We start from the raw sequence: 22,815 nt of genomic DNA, 5'->3' as shown, positions 1-22,815 counted from the left end.
GCTCGCTGCCGGCAAGAGGTCACGGAACAGACCCCAAGTGCCGTGGGTTATCTGACTGAGATGACTGGCGGATGCACCAACAGTGGGTTGAACACGGATAGTCGTAATACTGAAAGACAAAGTACACCGCGGTCTGCACCTGCTTATGACACTGAAACACATAAGCTGGTGATGCGATATCTTATTATTCCTCGCATTTACTCAATCACTGAGTTTCTTTTACGTTATCTTCATATCCTCGAACGGGGGGGGGGGGGGGGGGGGTGCACGAACACAACGTGGTGTTGCGTTGCGCGTCGAGTTGCATCAATAATGCACGCGGCAGCCTCTGTTTAATTACAAACAAAGACGCAGAGTCCGCACCGTGCCAGGCGGCGGCTTACAACAGACGAGCGCGTCGTTCATAGTCGCAGCTTTGCCGACGCCACATTGTGGCTGAATGGAGTTTGAAAGAACAAACAAACAAACACCGCCTTGTTGTAAAAGACCCGACACGGAAGATCCCCTGGGGTTTGATCTTCAACAAAGCTGCTCACGGTCCACCCTAAACCGCATCCACTGCACAAACTGTGGCAGCAGCAGTGGATGCGGATGTGCAAATGGAAAATAAAAGAATCTCCAGTAGTAGTCTGCGACTGTGATGGTCCAGAACGGACTGTAACAACGTATAACGACGCAATGCCTTATCCACAAATATGACGGAGACATCACGACGATACACTCAGCCATACAAAGGAAAGAAGGATTGACCAACTCTCACTCATGAACTGGAGACGTCACCGTGGGCCAAGCCGGTGATGCCACATCCACAACAACCACCGCCACCACAAGCACCACACCACCACCACCACACCTCACTACCAACGCGTCTCACCCACCACCAGATCCTCCAAGGTTTGCCCTGACAGTTTCATTCCACCATCTGGTCTCAGACTCACAGACCCATTGCCTCACACAGAGACCCTTACACTCACGCAGAGACCCAAACACTTGCAGAGATCCATCGACTAATACAGAAACCCACAGACTCACAGAGACTCTTAGACTCTCACAGAGACCCTTAGACTCATGCAGAGACCCATAGACTAACACAGAGACCCAAAAACTTCTATTATTTTTTATTTTACCAGGTAAGGCCTGCTGAGAACTTTTTCAGAAGCGACCTAGCCATAAATGATAGCTCAACTAAGTGGCCTATCGTGGGGAAATGTATAGCAGCTACAATATTCTAAACGCACGTTGATTATAAATCCAAACAACCACGGGGAGAACATGCAAACTCAAAATACAAAGCAGGCATCAGTCGCAATCAAACCCACGACCTCCTGTATACCAGGTCAGGTAGTTAACATCTCGCCACACTTGCAGAGATCCACAGACTCGCACAGAGACCCATAGATCTTTTCTGGCAGTATCCCACCAACTGCCCTTAGGCCTTCACTTCCCGTTAATCGCCGGTCTCATGGACACCACTCCAATGCATGCCTTGTTATGCATGTAACTCACTACGTGTGAATATATATAGGCACCATACGTAGTAGCACCTATACACATTAGCAAGTGCTGGCATGCCTTCAGTAAAGGTGGCTTTAGCTGTACGAATGTTATTCTTTAATTCAATTTGCTGGGCTAATTGGTTTGCCATTCCGAGCGAGCGACCGACGGGACATGTAACATTGCCACACCCCGGCAGGTCGTAGGCCGTGGATATAACAGAGGTCACGATCAACCCCCCCAGCCCAAACCGCCCCCTCCGCCCCACCTCGCGGCCCGACTTGCATTCCGGAAAACACATCACAGTGATGAATGTACGGCAGACTCTCGATTATCCGCGTGCGGTTTATCCGATTTGCAGATTAACCGCGCACACAGAGATTTTAAAATAAGTGAATAGCTCGTTGATGTTCCCTTGAGCCCAAATTAATAATCTAAAACAGCGATACATTGTTATTCTTGGAAATGTTCATTACAAGTCGTACCATGCTTGAACCGGACAAATATGTTGTTCCGGTTAATCTGAAATCCACGTGATCGCCTCTACAGTACAGTAGTTACAATATCTGTACAACAGTGGGGCAGAGTTTGATTGATGTTGATTGGCATGGCTCTGCTATCATCCACTTAGTAGGCCAAGTCTTCTGACGGGAGCAGGAAAGTGTTATCACTGAGCAAGCACCTTGATCGGTCAATCGTTTATTTTTGGCAGAGATTGACGAAAATGGTTATATTTTTGGATTACCCCCATTTTGAATTATGTGGTAGGAAACGCATGTTTCTTCATAACGCGGATGTGAAATAGATATAACGCAATCGAGCCAACAGAAACTGCGTCTCGGCGTAGCATCATCATCGCACAATATATTGGAATGATGCTGGATTCTGCTAAATGCTACCCACGGCGCCCCAGTCTTTATTCAGGCCTGCGTACACATCTCACGTGTAACGCAGACTCACAGCCACCACCGGGCACGCGAGCGAGCTGGCTGGCTTTGTGGCCAGGTTAGGGCCCTCAACGACCTGTAACGCCAGAGCTTCAATGACAACCCGTGCGTGTGTACGTACGTTGAACGTCTTTCGCACCGTACGTAGCCAACCGTGCTAATCGCAGGTGCGGGGGAAGGACAACAAACTAAACACTAAAAGCAGTTCGAATAAAATGAGTTCTCAATATAGACGAGTTAAAAGTGTGTAGCTCCATTGGCTTCCTAATATCGGAAGGAAGAGCGTTCCAGACGGCCACAGAAGCAGCGCATCTGAAAGCGCCGAACGATGCAGTGTCCGTCTTTGTTCGATGGCCCGCCAAAAGCCTCCAGCGGTAATTACGGCATCAATTGCTGTAATCTGACTTCTCACTCAGCACGGCTCCTAATTTGCTCGAGGCCAAACTGCTAATTTCTTCTCCGTTAAGTACCATAACAATCTCGAGTTGTGTTCACGGTTCACGGACTTCAAAAGCAAGCGCTTGACTTACCCTCCTCCCTCTCGGGCCATTTATCATCGTCCGAGACGTGCAAGGTATGCATATGTTAGTCACCGGTTTACAGCAAGAGCTCCATCTCCCCCCTCGGACGCGTTCCGGTCCCTGGGGCCATCTCTCCCCAATCACCCGTGACCATTGTCCACCGTCGGCCCTTGTCGCGCGATGCGTCCGGCCCTCGCCCACTCTGAATTTATCAAGTGGCAGCGATCGCAGCCGATGGTGTTCTCCGATCCACTCCCGTTCCTCTCTCTCCCCCTCTCTCTCCCCCTCTCCCCCTCTCCCTCCCTCTCTCCTCTCTCTGTCCCTCGACGTGATCCCCAAACGTGCTTCTCTCCGTGCTTCCTTGCGCACTTTTCAGCCGTTCGCTCGACGATGAATTTTTTTTGGTTTCAACGATTGTGAGTCTGAACCCCACACACACACGTCATGGCGGGTAAACTGCCACGCAAAGTTACTCAGGGTAGAATTAAACCAACGAACCTGAATGAATTTGCCTTCATTTGAATTCTGTAGAACAGCAAACAGGCATCTCGCCTTGCTGAATACCACCCTAACCACTTCCGTCTTTCTACAATTCCCTTTATTCTCCACTTTAGAATTACACCCTTTCTTCACAACGCGTGTTTGTTGTCTTTGTACGACGGGGGTGTTTGAATGGCCCGCGTGGGTTGGTAACCACACTGCAATAACACCGGCTGCTCGAGTTGAAACAGAGGTAAATAAAATATAACTTACATAAAGAGGTCATTGGGAGAGAGTGGATGGGGCGCCACGGTGGTGAGATGTTAACTCCCTCACCTGGTATACAGGAGGTCGTGGGTTAGAGTGGATGGGATGCCACGGTGGCGTTCGTGAGTGCACAGTGGTTACCTCAACGATTGCTTAACAATGTTATGATGGATAACATCGGCGGTGTCATAGGTATGCACCGTTTCTGGGTCTCCGCCAGGTCGACTCAACCTCACATCACTACCTGGTGCAGTGTGTGTGTGTGCGCGTGAAAACAAAAGCACTGGGGAGACAAAGGCGGCAAGGCGTGAAGCTTGCTGGCCACAAGCCCTTTCAAAGTGCCAACGCGGGTTGCCAAAGCATGCCGCCGCAGCAGCCCGTGGTTCGGCTCCACCGGGGTTTGTGATCTTTGGTTTGTCACACAAAGCGGTCGGGACGGCTTTGTGTGACGCGTGGGCACAAATGAAGAGGATATTTACAAAACACATCGGCGGAGTCGATGCAGCTCTCGCTGCCCGCAGCGCACGTGGCAAGGTGTTTGTTGTTAACCCGTTGACCCGCCGTCCTCCCCACACTGGGATGTCCGTGAAAAAAGCAGCTCATCGGATTCCCCCTGCCATCGAAATAAAGATCCCGATCCCGATTGTGGACACCGCTGGCTCTTTATAATCTCTTTACCCCCACATCTTGATGCTCGTGCTAAACAACCAAAATTATAACCATGCTCACAAAGGGCTAGACCTACCAACAGCACTTGTACAGACGACTTTTTTCAATGCCATTCTGGATGACGGACTCCCAACACCACGTGGAATGCGAAGGCCACATGACCATACTTCACCACGCCGGTAGGTGCGGGTCGTTGAAGGCTGGAACATAGTGCCGTGCAGTACAACAGTGCACTTTTGCCACACTGCTCTCCAATGATAAACGTAGGCCCCGCCGCAGCCTATAGAACCTAGTTTGTTTGTTACAGGAGGCGATTGGAGCTGGTCCAAGCACAGGCTCAACATGTATTGTTGTTTCCCTGCTTAGCTTGTGAGAGGCGAGGAGAACCGGTGGGGCGAGTGTGTTCCGGGCGACTTTGTCGAAGGTGCGAATTACGACAACAAAAACATTAATATTGCCTTCTTGCCATATTTTTCGTCTCCACATATGACAAATCGAAGGGTATTCTTTTTACACAATCCATTGGGCGTACGGCCAAGGTCGACTCAGCCTCAAGTGAGTATTCGGTGTCGTGGGTAAACATCACCACTGGGGAGACAAAGGCGGCCGGACGTGGTGCTGACCACCAAGCCCCTCGTGTGACATGCCGGCCTTCATAGGTGCTACTCGCTAACAGCACTTGCCCCATCAGTCTGTTCAGGCTGTGCGGCGACGTGGGGGGATCGAGTTCGAGACAAAACTCTAGGAACACAACTGCGTTACACCACACTGGACTAGGTCGGTGTTTGTTAGTAAACACGCGCAGTCGTCACTACACTGGACTAGGTAGGTGTCGGTTGTTTTTGTTGTTCGGCACGCGGATGTCCAACATTTCACTGGGAGCTTCTTCTTGATGGAAAAGAAGCCCCACAAACACCGCGTACGTGGGAACAACCCGAAAAACTCGCGTGTAAGAAGTGAGTCTCGACTAGACATCTGTTGAAGAAGAACTTTATAGCTCATCGGATTCCTCCGGTATGACTAAAGATTCTGAATCTAACACTTCAAACGCAATGTTAGCAGCATGCCAGGTTTGGCTTGAGGAAGAAATGCCAGTTTTTCTGTTTACATTTCTGTTCAGGCCACATTCTCAGCTGAAGAAGCAAGTGAGCGCGTGTTTGTGTTTTCTATCACGGGGGGATCGGTAGTGTCGTGGTTAGTGCTGCGCTACGAACCCGGCGACCCGAGTTCGATTCCCGCTCACGGCCACCAACACCGGTGACCATTATCTGAACCGGTCCTGGGCCTCCCCGAGGTCCACTCAGCCTCAAATGAGGACCTGGTCGCGGTGTGTGTAAACATCGCCACTCGGGAGACAAAGGCGGCCGGGCGTAGTGCTGGCCACCCACCACCCCCTTGTGTGGCCTTGGTAGGTGCTCACGAACAGCACCCCAACAGTCTGTTAGGGCCATACGGGGGATCTTTCTCGTTTCTATCGCGGTCGTTGGGCACCGGCCCTGATGCTCAATACGCCACGCGGTCAGCAACAAAACGTGGGCTCATCAATTCGGGACAAATTCCGGATTAGAAAAAACGACAGAAAAACATCATCGAAGACGGTTATAATGTTAGCATTGTTAATTATCTGCGTGCCGAGTGCACACAGACAGACAGACACACGCCATGTGGATTTTTAATACAGTTCCACGTCCAATGCTCTCTTTAAGATCACAGCCGTGCGTCACACTACACCGAGCCGCAGGCTTGCGCGCACGCACGCACACGCACGAATGTTCACTCATGACAGGATATGCGTGGTATGCAGCCTCCCAAATGCATCAATCTCCTGCCACTGCTACTCTACTAGCCTGGTTCGTATTCCCGTGAACTCCACTTACTCATTCCTCCACGCATGTTGAGACCTCACACTGCAAGTCACAACAACACTCACCCACTCATTCACCACACTGGCGGTCACAACAACTCACTCACCCACTCAATCTCCCACCCAGCCGCTCACTCGCACACTCATTCAACACACTGGTGGTCACAACTCACTCTCCCACACAACAACTCACTCACCCACTCACTCACTCTCCCACCCAGCCGCTCACTCACACACTCACCCACTCATTCACCACACTGGCGGTCACAGCAACACAATCACCACACACTCACTCACTCACCCACTCCCTCACCACACTGCAGCTCACCTCACTTCTCCATCTCCAGTTTCTCCCCTCTCACCGCTCCACCCGTGGCACTCCCTCCCTCCCATCGTCTCCAACATTCACAATCCCCTGTCGTAAATCGCCTCGCTCATTTCAGGAAAACCTATCTATTACGACTGTACAATGCACACACTTTGCGTGCACGCACACACACAGACACCGCATCGTAATTGTTGACACGCCGGTATTAAGTGTGTCACTATAACCATGGCTCGCTTAACCTTTACTCTAGCATTGCCCTACCCTTGGTTCTCATCGATACAAAAATGTAGAATGTTAACAACTACGTAGGTGTGATGAAACAAAGTAGTTGTGTGACTTACGTGCCCCATGATTAATTTGTGTTTTCGATGATTACCTTCTTAAAATAACCTGGCCATGCCTCGCGACCCACTCAGAAAGGGCATCGCAAGCACCGTCAGCGGCGTGCGTGCATCCCAGGGTACAACTCCTTGGTTTCATCACACCTATGCAGTTATATATTCTTGGTTCTTTCGGTAAAGTCACGTAGAAGGGAAATAATACAATTATAAAAATATTAAACAATAAAAATTATCACGACGTTTCGACTGCAACACAAGCAATCATCATCAGGTGTGAAATCCACAGCAAGAAAATAGTTTTATTGTTTTATATTTTTATTATTTTATTATTTCCCTCAAGCTTTCGGTCACAAAAGCTTTAAATCAAAACCTATGCAGTTATCAACATTACACATTTTAGTATCGATTGAGAACCAAATGGGTGCAAGGCTGCAGTGAAGGTTTAGAGAACCAGTGGGTTCGTGGTAGCAGCGGTTCGGAAATCTCTCGCCACCGACGTGTCAGTGCGCTAACCACTGCGCCACGACTCCCCCCCTTTCATAACACTCATCACCAAATGTGCCAAGAGCAAGCGAGAGATGTTCAACCTCAGGTAGCAGTTTAACACGTGCAGGCTTTCGCCAACAACATCATCCATAATATAGTTGTGTTGGGTTACAATCCGAGTACTCGATTTGCTCTCCAACACGCCGGTGTGCTGAACTAGTAACGAATGGCCACGTTCTGTTCACGTTCTTTTTACGTGAATAAAATCTGACTAATTGGCTGTGTCGGGTGGTGGTGGGTTTAACGACACATTTATATTTACGCGATCTAACACAAAACAACTACACTGACGTAGCAACACCTTTATGTTGAAACCCAAACTAATAAATCACATCATTCAGGGATATTGGCCACGCAGATAAATCGGAAGAGCCTTCAGCTGTGCCACTTGTAGGTGGTATCGACTCGTGATACATCTTCTGGGCTCATGGACTCGAGCAGCTGCAGTCGCAATAATTTTGAACACGAAAATCACCATGAATTGTGTATAAATACTGTACACACAGACGTCTGAATAAAGAGTACACGGCGCAAAGACAGAGAGAGAACCCTGCTGCACAAGTGCGTACGGCACTGTGTAAGAAGAGCAGCAGGTGAGTGGTGGTGGTGAGTAGTGGGCAGTGTCAGGGCAGTGTCAGGACAGCACGTGAGTGGTGGCGAGTGGTGGTGAGTAGTGGTGAGTGTGTCAGGGCAGCACGTGAGTGGTGGTGGTGAGTAGTGGGCAGTCAGGGCAGCAGGTGAGTGGTGAGTAGTGGTGAGTAGTGGTGAGTGTGTCAGGGCAGCACGTGAGTGGTGGTGAGTGTGTCAGGGCAGCACGTGAGTGGTGGTGAGTGGTGGTGAGTGTGTCAGGGCAGCAGGTGAGTGGTGGTGAGTGTGTCAGGGCAGCACGTGAGTGGTGGTGAGTAGTGGTGAGTGTGTCAGGGCAGCACGTGAGTGGTGGTGAGTGGTGGTGTGTGTGTCAGGGCAGCACGTGAGTGGTGGTGAGTGGTGGTGTGTCAGGGCAGCACGTGAGTGGTGGTGAGTGTGTCAGGGCAGCACGTGAGTGGTGGTGAGTAGTGGTGAGTGTGTCAGGGCAGCACGTGAGTGGTGGTGAGTGGTGGTGAGTGTGTCAGGGCAGCACGTGAGTGGTGGTGAGTGGTGGTGAGTGTGTCAGGGCAGCACGTGAGTGGTGGTGAGTGGTGGTGAGTGTGTCAGGGCAGCACGTGAGTGGTGGTGAGTGGTGGTGAGTGTGTCAGGGCAGCACGTGAGTGGTGGTGAGTGGTGGTGAGTGTGTCAGGGCAGCACGTGAGTGGTGGTGAGTGGTGGTGAGTGTGTCAGGGCAGCACGTGAGTGGTGGTGAGTGGTGGTGAGTGTGTCAGGGCAGCACGTGAGTGGTGGTGAGTGGTGGTGAGTGTGTCAGGGCAGCACGTGAGTGGTGGTGAGTGGTGGTGAGTGTGTCAGGGCAGCACGTGAGTGGTGGTGAGTGGTGGTGAGTGTGTCAGGGCAGCACGTGAGTGGTGGTGAGTAGTGGTGAGTGTGTCAGGGCAGCACGTGAGTGGTGGTGAGTAGTGGTGAGTGTGTCAGGGCAGCACGTGAGTGGTGGTGAGTGGTGGTGAGTGTGTCAGGGCAGCACGTGAGTGGTGGTGAGTAGTGGTGAGTGTGTCAGGGCAGCATGTGAGTGGTGGTGAGTGGTGGTGTGTCAGGGCAGCACGTGAGTGGTGGTGAGTAGTGGTGAGTGTGTCAGGGCAGCACGTGAGTGGTGGTGAGTGTGTCAGGGCAGCACGTGAGTGGTGGTGAGTGGTGGTGAGTGTGTCAGGGCAGCACGTGAGTGGTGGTGAGTGGTGGTGAGTGTGTCAGGGCAGCACGTGAGTGGTGGTGAGTGGTGGTGAGTGTGTCAGGGCAGCACGTGAGTGGTGGTGAGTAGTGGTGAGTGTGTCAGGGCAGCACGTGAGTGGTGGTGAGTAGTGGTGAGTGTGTCAGGGCAGCACGTGAGTGGTGGTGAGTAGTGGTGAGTGTGTCAGGGCAGCACGTGAGTGGTGGTGAGTGGTGGTGAGTGTGTCAGGGCAGCACGTGAGTGGTGGTGAGTGGTGGTGTGTCAGGGCAGCACGTGAGTGGTGGTGAGTGGTGGTGAGTGTGTCAGGGCAGCACGTGAGTGGTGGTGAGTAGTGGTGAGTGTGTCAGGGCAGCACGTGAGTGGTGGTGAGTAGTGGTGAGTGTGTCAGGGCAGCACGTGAGTGGTGGTGAGTAGTGGTGAGTGTGTCAGGGCAGCACGTGAGTGGTGGTGAGTGGTGGTGAGTGTGTCAGGGCAGCACGTGAGTGGTGGTGAGTGGTGGTGTGTCAGGGCAGCACGTGAGTGGTGGTGAGTAGTGGTGAGTGTGTCAGGGCAGCACGTGAGTGGTGGTGAGTGGTGGTGAGTGTGTCAGGGCAGCAGGTGAGTGGTGGTGAGTGGTGGTGTGTCAGGGCAGCATGCGAGTGGTGGTGAGTAGTGAACAGTGTGTCAGGGCAGCATGTGAGTGGTGGTGAGTGGTGGTGAGTGTGTCAGGGCAGCAGGTGAGTGGTGGTGAGTGGTGGTGTGTCAGGGCAGCATGCGAGTGGTGGTGAGTAGTGAACAGTGTGTCAGGGCAGCAGGGGAGTAGTGGTGAGTGTGTCAGGGCAGCATGCGAGCGGGCAGCACCTTCCTGGATGAGGCGCTTGTACAGCCCCTGGCTGCTGCCCAGCTTGTCCCGCTCCGCCTCCAGCTCGTGCACGTAGCCGCGCGCCTTCTCCTCCTCCTGGCTCCGACTGCTGCTGCTGCCCTCCATGGCTGCGGACAGCTCCTCTCTCTCTCTCTCCGAGGCTGGAGGTGCGGGGGCTGCCCCTCTCCTTCTCTCAGGGGCAGCACGGGGCGCAGGAGGGCAGCGGTGCTTCTCCCTACTCCAGCTGCTGCTGCTGCAGCTCCTTGCTTCTCCCCCTGCTGCTTCTCCCTGGTTCTCGGTGGTGGTATCTCTTTATAAAACCAAAATAAAACAACAAGGGCAGCGATAACAACACCACAGCCTGCCGATTGCGATCGCTGCTGCTGCTGACTGCTGCTGCCTCTCGCAGCTCCCGCTCGGTGGTATCACTCCGCGACTACCCCCCACCGCTCCCCCTCCGCCGGGCCGCGTCACCGCCGACGTGGGCTCACGCCGCGAGAAGAGAGAGAAAATAGACCCCCCGCCCCTTGCGGCGCGATTCCCCCACCACCAAGAAAAAAACGTCACGAATTTGAATTTTAGAAACAAAAACAAATATAACGAAAGACGGACAATGCGAGATTAGAGGCCATCCATTTAGTACCCACGCATGGAGGGGGGAGGGGGGTTTCACCCAAATGCGTTCATAGGTAAAAAAAAATAGATTAAGTCACGACGTTTCGGGCGCAACACAAGCGTCCTTCTTCAGGTGGGGACAACGTAGCGAAAGCACAACCGCTTAAGTGCGTCTCAGAGGTGTCTGTGACGAGTCATTATATAGTCCCGGGGGGGGGGGGGGGTCAAACTGAAATGTGCGTTACTAATTTACCCGGCAGCATCACAAAAGGCGGCTTATCTACTTCCACTATCTGCATTACAAAGCCTCAGTTGAACTCCAATCGTTGCTCGGGGTACACAACTCCCCCACTCACCATGCCCCCCCCCCCCCCGGGACTATATAATGACTCGTCACAGCCACCTCTGAGACGCACTTAAGCGGTTGTGCTTTCGCTAAGTCGTCCCCACCTGAAGGACGCTGCGCCCAAAACGTCGTGATTTTATTTATTTTAATAAAAAAAAAATACCTACGTGACTTTACCGAAAAAACCAAAGAGTATGAATCCTTGCAGTCACGAAAACTTCAAATCTTGAACCAAATGCTACGCTTTCGTATGGGGGGGGTCACGTTTTGACGGATTTTTGCGTTCCTACTAAACTAACTCCCTAACTCGCCTCGCTAACTATGGAGCCGCTGACACTCACCGACTCACTCACTCACCTACTCACCCCTCACTCACTCACCTACTCACCACTCACTCACCCCTCACTCACTCACTCGCTCACCTACTCACCCCTCACTCACTCACCTACTCACCCCTCACTCACTCACTCACCTACTCACCCACCCCCCTTCCCTCACTCATTCACCCCTCACTCACTCACCTACTCACCCCTCACTTACTCACCTACTCACCACTCACTCACCTACTCACCACTCACTCACCTACTCACCACTCACTCACTCACCCCTCACTCACCCCTCACTCACTCACCTACTCACTCACCCACCTACTCACCCCTCACTCACTCACCCACCTACTCACCCGTCACTCACTCACCTACTCACCCGTCACTCACTCACCCCTCACTCACCCCTCACTCACTCACCACTCACTCACTCACCTACTCACCCCTCACTCACTCACCTACTCACCCCTCACTCACTCACTCACCTACTCACCCACCCCCCTTCCCTCACTCATTCACCCCTCACTCACTCACCCCTCACTCACTCACCTACTCACCCCTCACTTACTCACCTACTCACCACTCACTCACCTACTCACCACTCACTCACCTACTCACTCACCCACCTACTCACCCCTCACTCACTCACCCACCTACTCACCCGTCACTCACTCACCTACTCACCACTCACTCACTCACCCCTCACTCACCCCTCACTCACTCACCACTCACTCACTCACCTACTCACCCCTCACTCACTCACCTACTCACCCCTCACTCACTCACTCACCTACTCACCCACCCCCCTTCCCTCACTCATTCACCCCTCACTCACTCACCCCTCACTCACTCACCTACTCACCCCTCACTTACTCACCTACTCACCACTCACTCACCTACTCACCACTCACTCACCTACTCACTCACCCACCTACTCACTCACTCACCCACCTACTCACCCGTCACTCACTCACCTACTCACCCCTCACTCACTCACCTACTCACCCCTCACCAGCTTGAACGCAGCGCGTGCCGAGGTGAATGTGACGTCAACACTCACAGCCCCCACCCTCCCGGGAGCGGGGGGCGGGGCCAGTGCCGAGGGGCGGGGCTAGAGGTAGAGGGCGGGGCCAGTGCCGAGGGGCGGGGCTAGAGTTAGAGGGCGGGGCCAGTGCCGAGGGGCGGGGCTAGAGTTAGAGGGCGTGGCCAGTGCCAAGGGGCGGGGCTAGAGTTAGAGGGCAAGGCCAGTGCCGAGGGGCGGGGCTAGAGTTAGAGGGCGGGGCTATGGCTCGCCAGGGGCGGGGCTAGAGTTAGAGGGCGGGGCCAGTGCCGAGGGGCGGGGCTAGAGGTAGAGGGCGGGGCCAGTGCCGAGGGGCGGGGCTAGAGTTAGAGGGCAAGGCCAGTGCCGAGGGGCGGGGCTAGAGTTAGAGGGCAAGGCCAGTGCCGAGGGGCGGGGCTAGAGTTAGAGGGCAAGGCCAGTGCCGAGGGGCGGGGCTAGAGTTAGAGGGCGGGGCCAGTGCCGAGGGGCGGGGCTAGAGTTAGAGGGCGGGGCTATGGCTCGCCAGGGGCGGAGTCACAATCAAGGCCTTTGTAACGCTAATTAATTGTAATTCGCGTCTTTGTGTGCGTGAAGGCCGGTACGGCACACGAAGGGGGGGGGGGGGCACGCCCGGCCGTCTTTGTCTCCCGAGTGGCGACGTTCACACACCGCACCACGCACAGGAGCAATCCCTTGCCAACCGCGAATTTACCGACCGCGGCATTTGAGTATACGCGGACTTCTGTATCCATACAATAGGGTTTTTTGGGTTAGACCGCGTAAATATAAATGTGTCGTTAAACCCGCCACCACCCGACAAAGCCAATTAGTACGGTTTCTGACGTAAGCAAAACATGCAAGTTAGTTACTTGCCTATGTGTTGGATGGTAAACCCACTACAACATCTACAATTGTAGATGTTTAGTTTACGTCACAAACCTTATTAATTGGCTGTGTGGCAGGTTTAACGACACATTTATATTTAGGCGGTCCAACCCAAAACAAAACCTCTTATGGAAAACATTGCTCGAGAAATCCTGCTACGTGTTAAACGCTGATTAAGTCCGTGGGATTGTTTAAGGATTCGTGGGATTTTCTATTTTCCACAATAGAGGTGTTTGAGTTATTTGTTTCCCAATGACACCAACTGCCCTGCTGTCAATCAACATCAATAATGTGACGTAACAAGTGATATAACTTGTAACCAACGTCAACATCAACCACGATTTGACATGTCACCAACTCGTGATGCTGCTGCTGCTGCTGCTATTGGCAGCGGTGTACAAGCAGTTCAAAACAACAACAACAAACTCAACCAACACGTTCCGTGGCAATAACACTGTGTAGCCCTAACAGGAGGGAACATATAATTGGTGACGTTTCGGACAAAGGCCCGTCTTCATAGCGCACACAGAGAGAAGCCAAAGAAGATGGGTGGATAGAAGTTAGCGACTGGTATTTACCCGTTGGAGCCTGACGATAATTAAATGGCACGAATATAAATATTTCTAGTTGTACAGTGATGCAATTGGCATATGAATGGGTACATGCCATTGTTCTCGTCTTGCGGCAACGGCTGCGCCCACAGGCTCGGGGCACGTCGTGGAGGGTATTTGTAACAGACGCATGTCACTCCGCTCCTGGATGAGGGCCTCGCCTCGCCGTGCGGGTTCGCAGGGGTTCCTGCCAGACTGGTTGTAGAGCCGAACGCCAGACGACATTCGAAGCTTTCGTTACTGCAGGAATTACTCTTTGGTTTAATAGAATACGACGCTTCGATTGCGACACAAGCAACCATCATCAGGTACAAATGAATGAGAAAACAAACATAGTAAACTTGGAAATATAATGCAATACAGCACAGAGAGTCGGCCAACACAACAGTCAACACCCCGCCTGGTTGATTACGTTCTTCCAAAGATTGCTTAATTTGAGAGAGAGACAAACCACAGACACAGAGACACACATACAGACACACAAGCAGAGAGAGACTCACACAGAGACAGACAGAGACACACACGTAGGCACACAGCCTAACGCCAGGTGTGCCATTAAGTGTGTCAAAGAGCACAGACGACCATCACGCGAACTCCGATCATCCTCGCAGCAGCAGCAGCAGCGGCGGCTTTTGGCTGGCCATCGAACAAAGATGATGGACGTCTGGAACGCCCTTCCTTCTGATATCACGAAGCCACTGGGAGCGATGCACTTTTACATCACCATCTCGATTAGCACGGCTGGCTACGTACGGTGCGAAAGAAGTTCGACGTATGTACGTGTGCAACGCTCCCTCTCATCTTTGTGGTCGCCATTATTTTCAATTACCCATGCGAGTGTTTTTGTTATATTTGTTCTGATTGCTGTTTACCTCATTGCTGTAGCATATCATTAGACCTCCTTTGCTAGTACCAAAATATAATAATAGGGTTTTCCCCTTTTTTTCTGGCAACAAAACTGAAACTTTTTTACAATGAATCATGTGTGCATTAACCACAAAGCTTGTGGTCAGAATGCAAACAAAAACACTGATAATATATGCATTTTCTTGGTTCTTTCGGTAAAGTCACGTAGAAGGGAAGTAATAAAATAATAAAAATAAAACATAATAAAACAATTCTCACGACGTTTCGGCCACAACGCAAGCAGCCGTCCTCAGGTGAAAATCAGGTCTGTCGAGGCGACAGCTTCTGAATGAAACAGCACCATGCTTGGAGCGTATATTTAATCTGGGTTGGAAGGGGGGGAAAGGGCGCCTTGACAAAAGAATATGCATATCAAGAGGCATTTAGCATATTTATTGGAAATGCAGGTATGTGATTAGTACTACTCATGCCCGTGCATTATGCAGGATTAGCAGCATCAAAGGGAAGGGATATGGGAAATGCAGGTATGTGATTAGTACTACTTATGCATCAAAGGGAGGATGTTGCTAATCCTGCATAATGCACGGGCATGAGTAGTACTAATCATATACCTGCATTTCCCATAAATATGCTAAATGCCTCTTGATATGCATATTCTTTTGTCAAGGCGCCCTTTCCCCCCCTTCCAACCCAGATTAAATATACGCTCCAAGCATGGTGCTGTTTCATTCAGACGCTGTCGCCTCGACAGACCTGATTTTCACCTGAGGACGGCTGCTTGCGTTGTGGCCGAAACGTCGTGAGAATTGTTTTATGTTTTATTTGTATTATTTTATTACTTCCCTTCTACGTGACTTTACCGAAAGAACCAAGAAGATGAATCCCTGCAGTCACGAAAGCTTTAAATCGAAATGTAATATATGTATTGTCCTTGAAACTGATTGGTCCACACCAGAGACAGCTTTCTTTTGAGCCTCGTCTCAATTGGTGCTAGACCAGATGACGCCAAAAGGCGTACGGCTCAAAGACAATGCACTATCAAAGTGATGAGGGCTCGGGGTGAGCAGCTACATCATGGGACCTCCTTTGCCAGTACCAAAATATAATAGGGGTTTTCCCCTTTTTTTCTGGCAACAAAACTGGAACCTTTTTACAAGTAATTCTAGATTTGAAGCTTTCGTGACTGCAAGGATTCATATTCTTAGGTTTTTTCGGTAAAGTGACGTAGGTAAAAAATTAAAATTAATAAAAGTAAAATAAAAATAAAATAAAAATCACGACGTAATCATGTGTGCTGTACCATACTTGAATTTTCTTCTGTTTGTCCATTTATCATTTTGGTGAGCCAGGTCACACTCTCTTGCAAACTAGACTCTTGTCCAGGTCTCATGTATGTACGTTGAACTTTTTTCGCACTGTACGCCACCAACCGTGCTAATCGGAGCTGCCCGAGTTCTCGCCCGCGTAAACAAAATCCGCTTCACTTGCACTCTTGCTCATGAGCTAATCCCTGTTTTCTTTTTCAAATCTAACCTTCAAATGAATGGTGGCGGTGGCGACTTGGGGAGTGGGCGTTCATCCAGCAGTGGAGTGACCATGGCTTAGGATTATGAACCATCAAAACCACAACGGCCACCATCACCCTCATTGAATAAACAATCACAGAGACGCCGAGACCCGCTGTGGGTCTCCGCAGATAAGGCGATTTTACGAGACCATGAGCAGCAGCCGATTGGCTTTACAGCCCAAATCCGACGCAGCAGCAACAACAGCAGCAATCGTTTAATTGAGAAACCTCTGAACCGGTTTCGACCTCCTCATTATTCTTGCGCTCCAAACAACAATTTGCACGCGCGGTGTATGAAAGCACGGCGATAGCGACCTCTAGTGGGTGCGCTAGGACGTGACTGCCACGCGTTGAAACTGCCCTGCCAGGAAACATCACAAACTCGACCTGTCTTTGAGAACCGATTGGCTGTAAAAAAACCGAAATCGTGAAGCTGTAAACGTTGGTAGGGAGAGGTGGGCGAACCCACATTTTACCCGACAGCCCGCGACCTGCTGGCCGATACACTTGTGGGACAGAGGTGGGGAAGCATTTATTTAACTTTAAATCATCGTTTCGACTTTCAGCTGCCGCGCCTGGAGGTAAGAATTCAGCAAGCCAATCAGAGTCTGCAATCGTCCTGGAGGAATCCGAAAAGCTACGAAGCTCTTCCCCCCCACCACAGATGTCCACCAACAACAACAATAAAGGGGGGAGAGAAACTCGCCCGAGAGGATGTCGAACCGAGAAGATGGACCGATGGAAATCAGTTCACATCGCTGTCAACCCATCACGGGTTGCCCCGTATTCTTCTTGTACAGGGAAATTGAGTTTTCAGGTCCATACGGCGTAGAGCCGTTTCAATACGGGCACAAAAATGTCTATGTGTTTGTGTTTCTCCCTTGTGATGGGACTTTCTAGAATGAACGTTGAGATTTTTAAGGGACACGGGGTGACCAATAAGGTCTGAATTGATCTGTAATAAGGTAGGCACTGATAAGAGTTTGACAACTATCAGTTCAGGTGATGGGTGGATCGTTTTACATTCCACACACCGTGCCGATTGGTCGGCTATATTTATCAGTGAGGTACACTCGAATAATTATCATCTCCCTAATTTGTAGTGTTTTGAGAGCCGGTGTGTGTAAGTTGGGAGACTCTATCTGACGAGCCGTACAATTGCAGACAAGACTCAGAATCCCAATGTACCGAGTGGTAACTCGGCTCTCGCGCCCAATATTATTCACGATTAAAGTTCTTTGGATTAGATCGCAGAACACATTCCTGCGGAGGGAGCTGGTAGGAACGTTGGGTTCATCTTCTTGGTTCTTTCGGTAAAGTCACGTAGAAGGGAAGTCATAAAATAATACAAATAAAACATAATAAAATCAAATAATTCTCACGACGTTTCGGCTACAACGCAAGCAGCCGTCTTCAGGTGAAGAATGAGACACTGCCAAGCTAGGAGCTTATATATAAGCTGAGTTGGAGGTGGAAGAAGAAGAGAGCCTTAACAAAAGAATGTGCATATCAAGAGGAATTTAGCATATTCATGGGAAATGCGTAGGAGGTGGGCGGGGGGAGTTTCAAAGTCATATTATGCCCATGCATTATGCAGGATCAGCAGCACCAAAGGGAGGGGGGGGGTAGCATTAACAAAGGGAGGGCATGTTAATAGTATGTAGAAGCAATTAAACATGTGAATGGGAAAACGGTGGCAGGAGATCCGCAGCGGAGCAAATAATGCATTCCCTGTGGAGAACACAAGATACACAGTTAATGCCAGTGAGTGGACTGCGGTCTGAAAGTCACCATAAACGTGAACAACAATCAGTTAAGATCCGAAGTGGTTTATTACGTCCTTCCAATGATTGCTGAGCCAGAATCCATCTTCTCGGTTGAAATTGTCTCTGTGTTTGTATATGTGGATCGCCTCATGAACGAATCTCTCATGGTAGCCAGATGGCTTGCAGAGAACCTCTGTCTTGGAGAAGTCAATGTCATGTGAACCCACTGAATTGTAACAGTGATCTGCCACGGCTGAGGTGTTTGTCCTACCGTGTTTCAGGTCAGCTTTATGACTTCCCTTCTACGTGACTTTACCGAAAGAACCAAGAAGATGAATCCCTGCAGTCACGAAAGCTTTAAATCGAAATTTAACCGCCTCTACGGGGAGGGTTTCCACATAACTTTGAGATCCTTCAACAAGCTCCGGGATAAGAAGGCTCAGCTAATCGAGTCTCTCACCTTTCTGAAGAGATGCCGCGACTCTAAGGTAATACCAAACGCATTTACACTAACATCTGCTGCTGTAACTTCTTCTAATGCGAAACGAATTCTGTCTAGAACTAGCTTAGCTCTCATCTCAGAGAAAATCAGACTTTCGCGCACCGAACTAGATCAGTTAGACAAGACACTCTACAAATCACGCTTATCTTTGAGTGCAACAATGTCCACATCGGATTGGGAACATGTAGATAAAATGACTGCCTCTTCGGCTGCTGCTATGTCGACTAAATGTAAGGACAACTTGATTTTCAAATTCAACCGCCTCTCAAACAAGAAACCGGACCCACACATTGAAAAGCTAGATGTTAACAAAGTCGTAATTAATCGCAGTAACAGTTCTATTTCTGAAGGTCTGAAATCCGTTCTAGCTAAAGGACTAAACTTTGCAGTCACACCTAGACACATACCAGTTAATGATATCATTGCTAGAATAGATGTAGCTCTCAAGGGCCTGAGTCACATCGCTGCAGACGTAGCAAGATCTGAAATCTCTGCAACCCTCAAAAACGCTAAGATGCCAGCTAGTAACATCAGCAAAGATGAGCGTTTTGAATTAGCTCAATTAAAAAAGAGGGATGACATTGTCATCCTCTCAGCCGACAAAGGCAATGCCACTGTCATCATGGACAAAACAGAATACAACACCAAAATCCAAGAACTACTCAACGATGGCAGCTATACAAAAATAAAAAGAGACCCCACCAACAGCCTCGTCACCAAAACCAACAAAATCATTTCTGCTTCAACCGCATTAATTGATCAGACCAAACAGTTCTCGTTGAAACCTTCTGCAGCCAGGCCACCAATATTGTACGGCTTGCCGAAGATACATAAAGAAGATACACCTCTTCGTCCCATTGTCTCTACTATCAACTCCCCCACTTACAAACTGGCTCGTTTTTTGTCTGAAATCCTACGGCCTTTCACTGGAAAAACCACCTCTGCGGTACAAAACTCTACTGACCTGGTATCGACAATCAAGGGGATTTCCCTGTCCCCAGACGACCTGCTTGTCAGTTTTGATGTGGTTTCCTTGTTCACCAAGGTTCCTGTGCCTGACACCATCGCAATCATTGAAGACTTGGTTCATCAAGGACTGAATGCTGGGGTACCCCCCCTGGTGAGACACTGCTTAACCAATACATACTTCACCTGGAATGGAACCTTCAACAAGCAAACTGAGGGCGCCCCAATGGGCTCCCCCCTATCTCCGGTTGTAGCCAACATTTTCATGGAGAAATTTGAGACTGACGCCATCCAGACTGCCACTCTACACCCGACCTTATGGAAGAGGTACGTAGATGACACTTTTGTCATCTGGCCACATGGCCGGCCTGCTCTAGACCAATTTCTCGACCACATCAATTCCATACACCCAGCCATCAGATTCACCATGGAAGTCGAAAAAGATGGCAAGCTACCCTTTTTGGATGTCCTAATTAAAAGGAGATCTGATGGTTCAATGAGCCATTCTGTCTACAGGAAAGCCACCCATACGGATGCCTACCTAAAACCGATTCCCACCACCATCCATCCCAGAAGAACTCCCTCATCAAGACTCTATACCAGGGGTCCTCAAACTTTTTAAACAGGGGGCCAGTTCACTGTCCCTCAGACCGTTGGAGGGCCGGACTATAGTAAAAAAAAAAACTATGAACAAATTCCTATGCACACTGCATATATCTTATTTTGAAGTGAAGAAACAAAACGGGAACAAATACAATATTTAAAATGAAGAACAAGTAAAGTTAAATCAACAAACTTGCCAGTATTTCAATGGGAACTATGGGCCTGCTTTTGGCTAATGAGATGGTCAATGTCCGGTTCCATATTTGTGACTGCTAGTCGTAACAAGTGATGCAAGTGTGCATCCGTTAGTCTAGATCTGGTTGGAGATTTCAAATGTTTAATTCTGGAAAAAGTCTGTTCACAGACATAAGTGCTGCCAAAGATGGTTGCCATTTTGAGTGCATGGTTCCTGAGATGAGGATATGTCTCAGAGGGGAGAGATGCATAGAAATTATGAAGGCTGCTTGACATGAATGCGTCTTTCAGAGAGTCACAATTCTGCAGTTCAGCCAGTTCCATTTGGTAAATTGTATCCACATTTTCAATGTCAATAAAAAATGGATTACGGAAAAGCTTATGTCCTGTTCATGGAGATGAAGCTCTTTAAATCCAAATTGGAACTCCTTTTGCAATTTTTCCAGTGAATCCACACATGTTTTGTTTGGGAATGCAACCAATGGTTTTTCCGCTAACAGATTTTGAGTTGTGGGGAGATGGCAGAAGTTTTCCTCCTTCACTTGTTTGATGAGGAGGCCTAATTTTACTTCAAATGCTTTGACATGTGATTGCATATCACAGATGAGCTTCCCCTTTCCTTGAAGTTGCACATTGAAACTGTTGAGTAGCTCTGTTACATCTGTCAGAAAGGCAATGTGTCATTTTTATTCTGCATCATTGAGCTCTGGTACTTCTTTGTTTTTTTAAAGCAGAAAAGCTGTAATCTGTGGAAGTAAGTCATAGAAACGTTTCAAAACTCTTCCTCGACTCAGCCAACGGACTTCTATGTGATACAAAACATCTTCATAGTCAACATTTAGCTCAGACAGAAATTCCTGAAATTGTCTGTGGTTTAGTGCATGAGCTCTAATGAAGTTAACACAAGATACCACAATTTTCATAACAGAGTCCCACTTCAGTGATTTACTACACAGCGCTTGTTGGTGGATGAGGCAGTGTATGGCTATTGGATGAGAATGGTTATGTTTGTCCATCTCTTGGTTAATGCTAGCAATTATTCCTTTCTTAGACCCCACCATGCTAGGAGCACCATCAGTTGTCACACTGGCTAGTTTAGCCCAGTTCAGCTCCAAACTATTCACAGTTTGGCAAACCTTTTCATAGATACCCTCTCTTCTTGGTTCTTTCGGTAAAGTCACGTAGAAGGGAAGTAATAAAATAATCAAAATAAAACATAATCAAATAATTTGCATATCAAGAGGAATTTAGCATATTTATGGGAAATGCAGGAATGTTATTAGTACTACATATGCAGCACGGGCATATATAGTACTAATCACATTCCTGCATTTCCCATAAATATGCTAAATTCCTCTTGATATGCAAATTATTTTGTCAAGGCGCTCTTTCCCCCGTTTCCAACCCAACTTATATATGCTCCAAGCTCGTGTGCTGTTTCATTCAGACGCTGTCTCCCCGACAGACCTGGTTTTCACCTGAGGACGGCTGCTTGTGTTGTGGCCGAAACGTCGTGAGAATTATTTTATTATGTTTTATTATTTTATTATTTCCCTTCTATGTGACTTTACCGAAAGAACCAAGAAGATGAATCCCTGCAGTCACGAAAGCTTTAAATCGAAAGATATCCTCTCCTGTAGATGTTCCTTTGATGCTTTGCAGTGCAGCAAGCTCTTCTGTGACTTCGAAATAGTCATTCGTCCCACGAATAAAAATTAGAAGTTGTGCAGAATCACGAACATTATTGCTTTCGTCGAGTGCCAAGGAAAAATAGGAAAGTTTTTTTGTGGAGTTTTGCAAATGCTGATGCAAATTGTCTCCCATTTCTTCAATCCTCCGTGTAATTGTAGGTCCTGAAAGACTCACTGTACTAAATAAATCGGCCTTCTCTAGACACATCTCTTTGGCAACAGAAAGAAGGCATTCTTTAATAAATTCTCCCTCCACGAATGGTCTGCCAGTGCACGCTATTAGCTTGGCAACTTGAAAACTTGCTCGCAGTGATGAAATATTTATCTGCTTCTGCTTCACAAAAGTATTTTACTGAGTTGTTAATGTATTTTTCAGTTTTAATATTTTATCTTTTCTCACTTCTCCGACCAAACAATCATATTTATCTTTATGTTGAGTTTCATAGTGTCGACGTAAATTGTATTCTTTGAACACAGACACTATATTCTGGCATATCAGACACACAGCTCTTTCCTTGTACTGCATGAAGAAGTAATCATAAGTCCACTGTTCTTTGAATATCCTACACTCCGAGTCAATTTTTCTTTTTCTTGACATCATTGTTTCCTAGGGAGTCAAGATTGCTATTAGTAAAATACCAATATATATAGTGCTACAAAAACAATATACCAGCAATAACTTTGCCCACACAGAGACATACAGACTGCACTGCCCATCAATGCAG

General features: G+C 49.0%; 1 pseudogene; it reads right to left on the bottom strand.

Moving 5' to 3' along the window:
- The window catches only part of LOC133340794 (KH domain-containing, RNA-binding, signal transduction-associated protein 2-like), a 59,471-nt pseudogene extending 48,691 nt beyond the window's left edge, over nucleotides 1–10,780 (bottom strand).
- Between the last annotated feature and the right edge of the window lie 12,035 nt (nucleotides 10,781–22,815).

The sequence above is a fragment of the Lethenteron reissneri genome, chromosome 10 (assembly GCF_015708825.2).
Source record: "Lethenteron reissneri isolate LAM-NWPU_2019-01 chromosome 10, ASM1570882v1, whole genome shotgun sequence".
NCBI classification, from domain to species: Eukaryota; Metazoa; Chordata; class Hyperoartia; order Petromyzontiformes; family Petromyzontidae; genus Lethenteron; species Lethenteron reissneri.
This window is presented reverse-complemented; position numbering and strand designations above follow the sequence as displayed.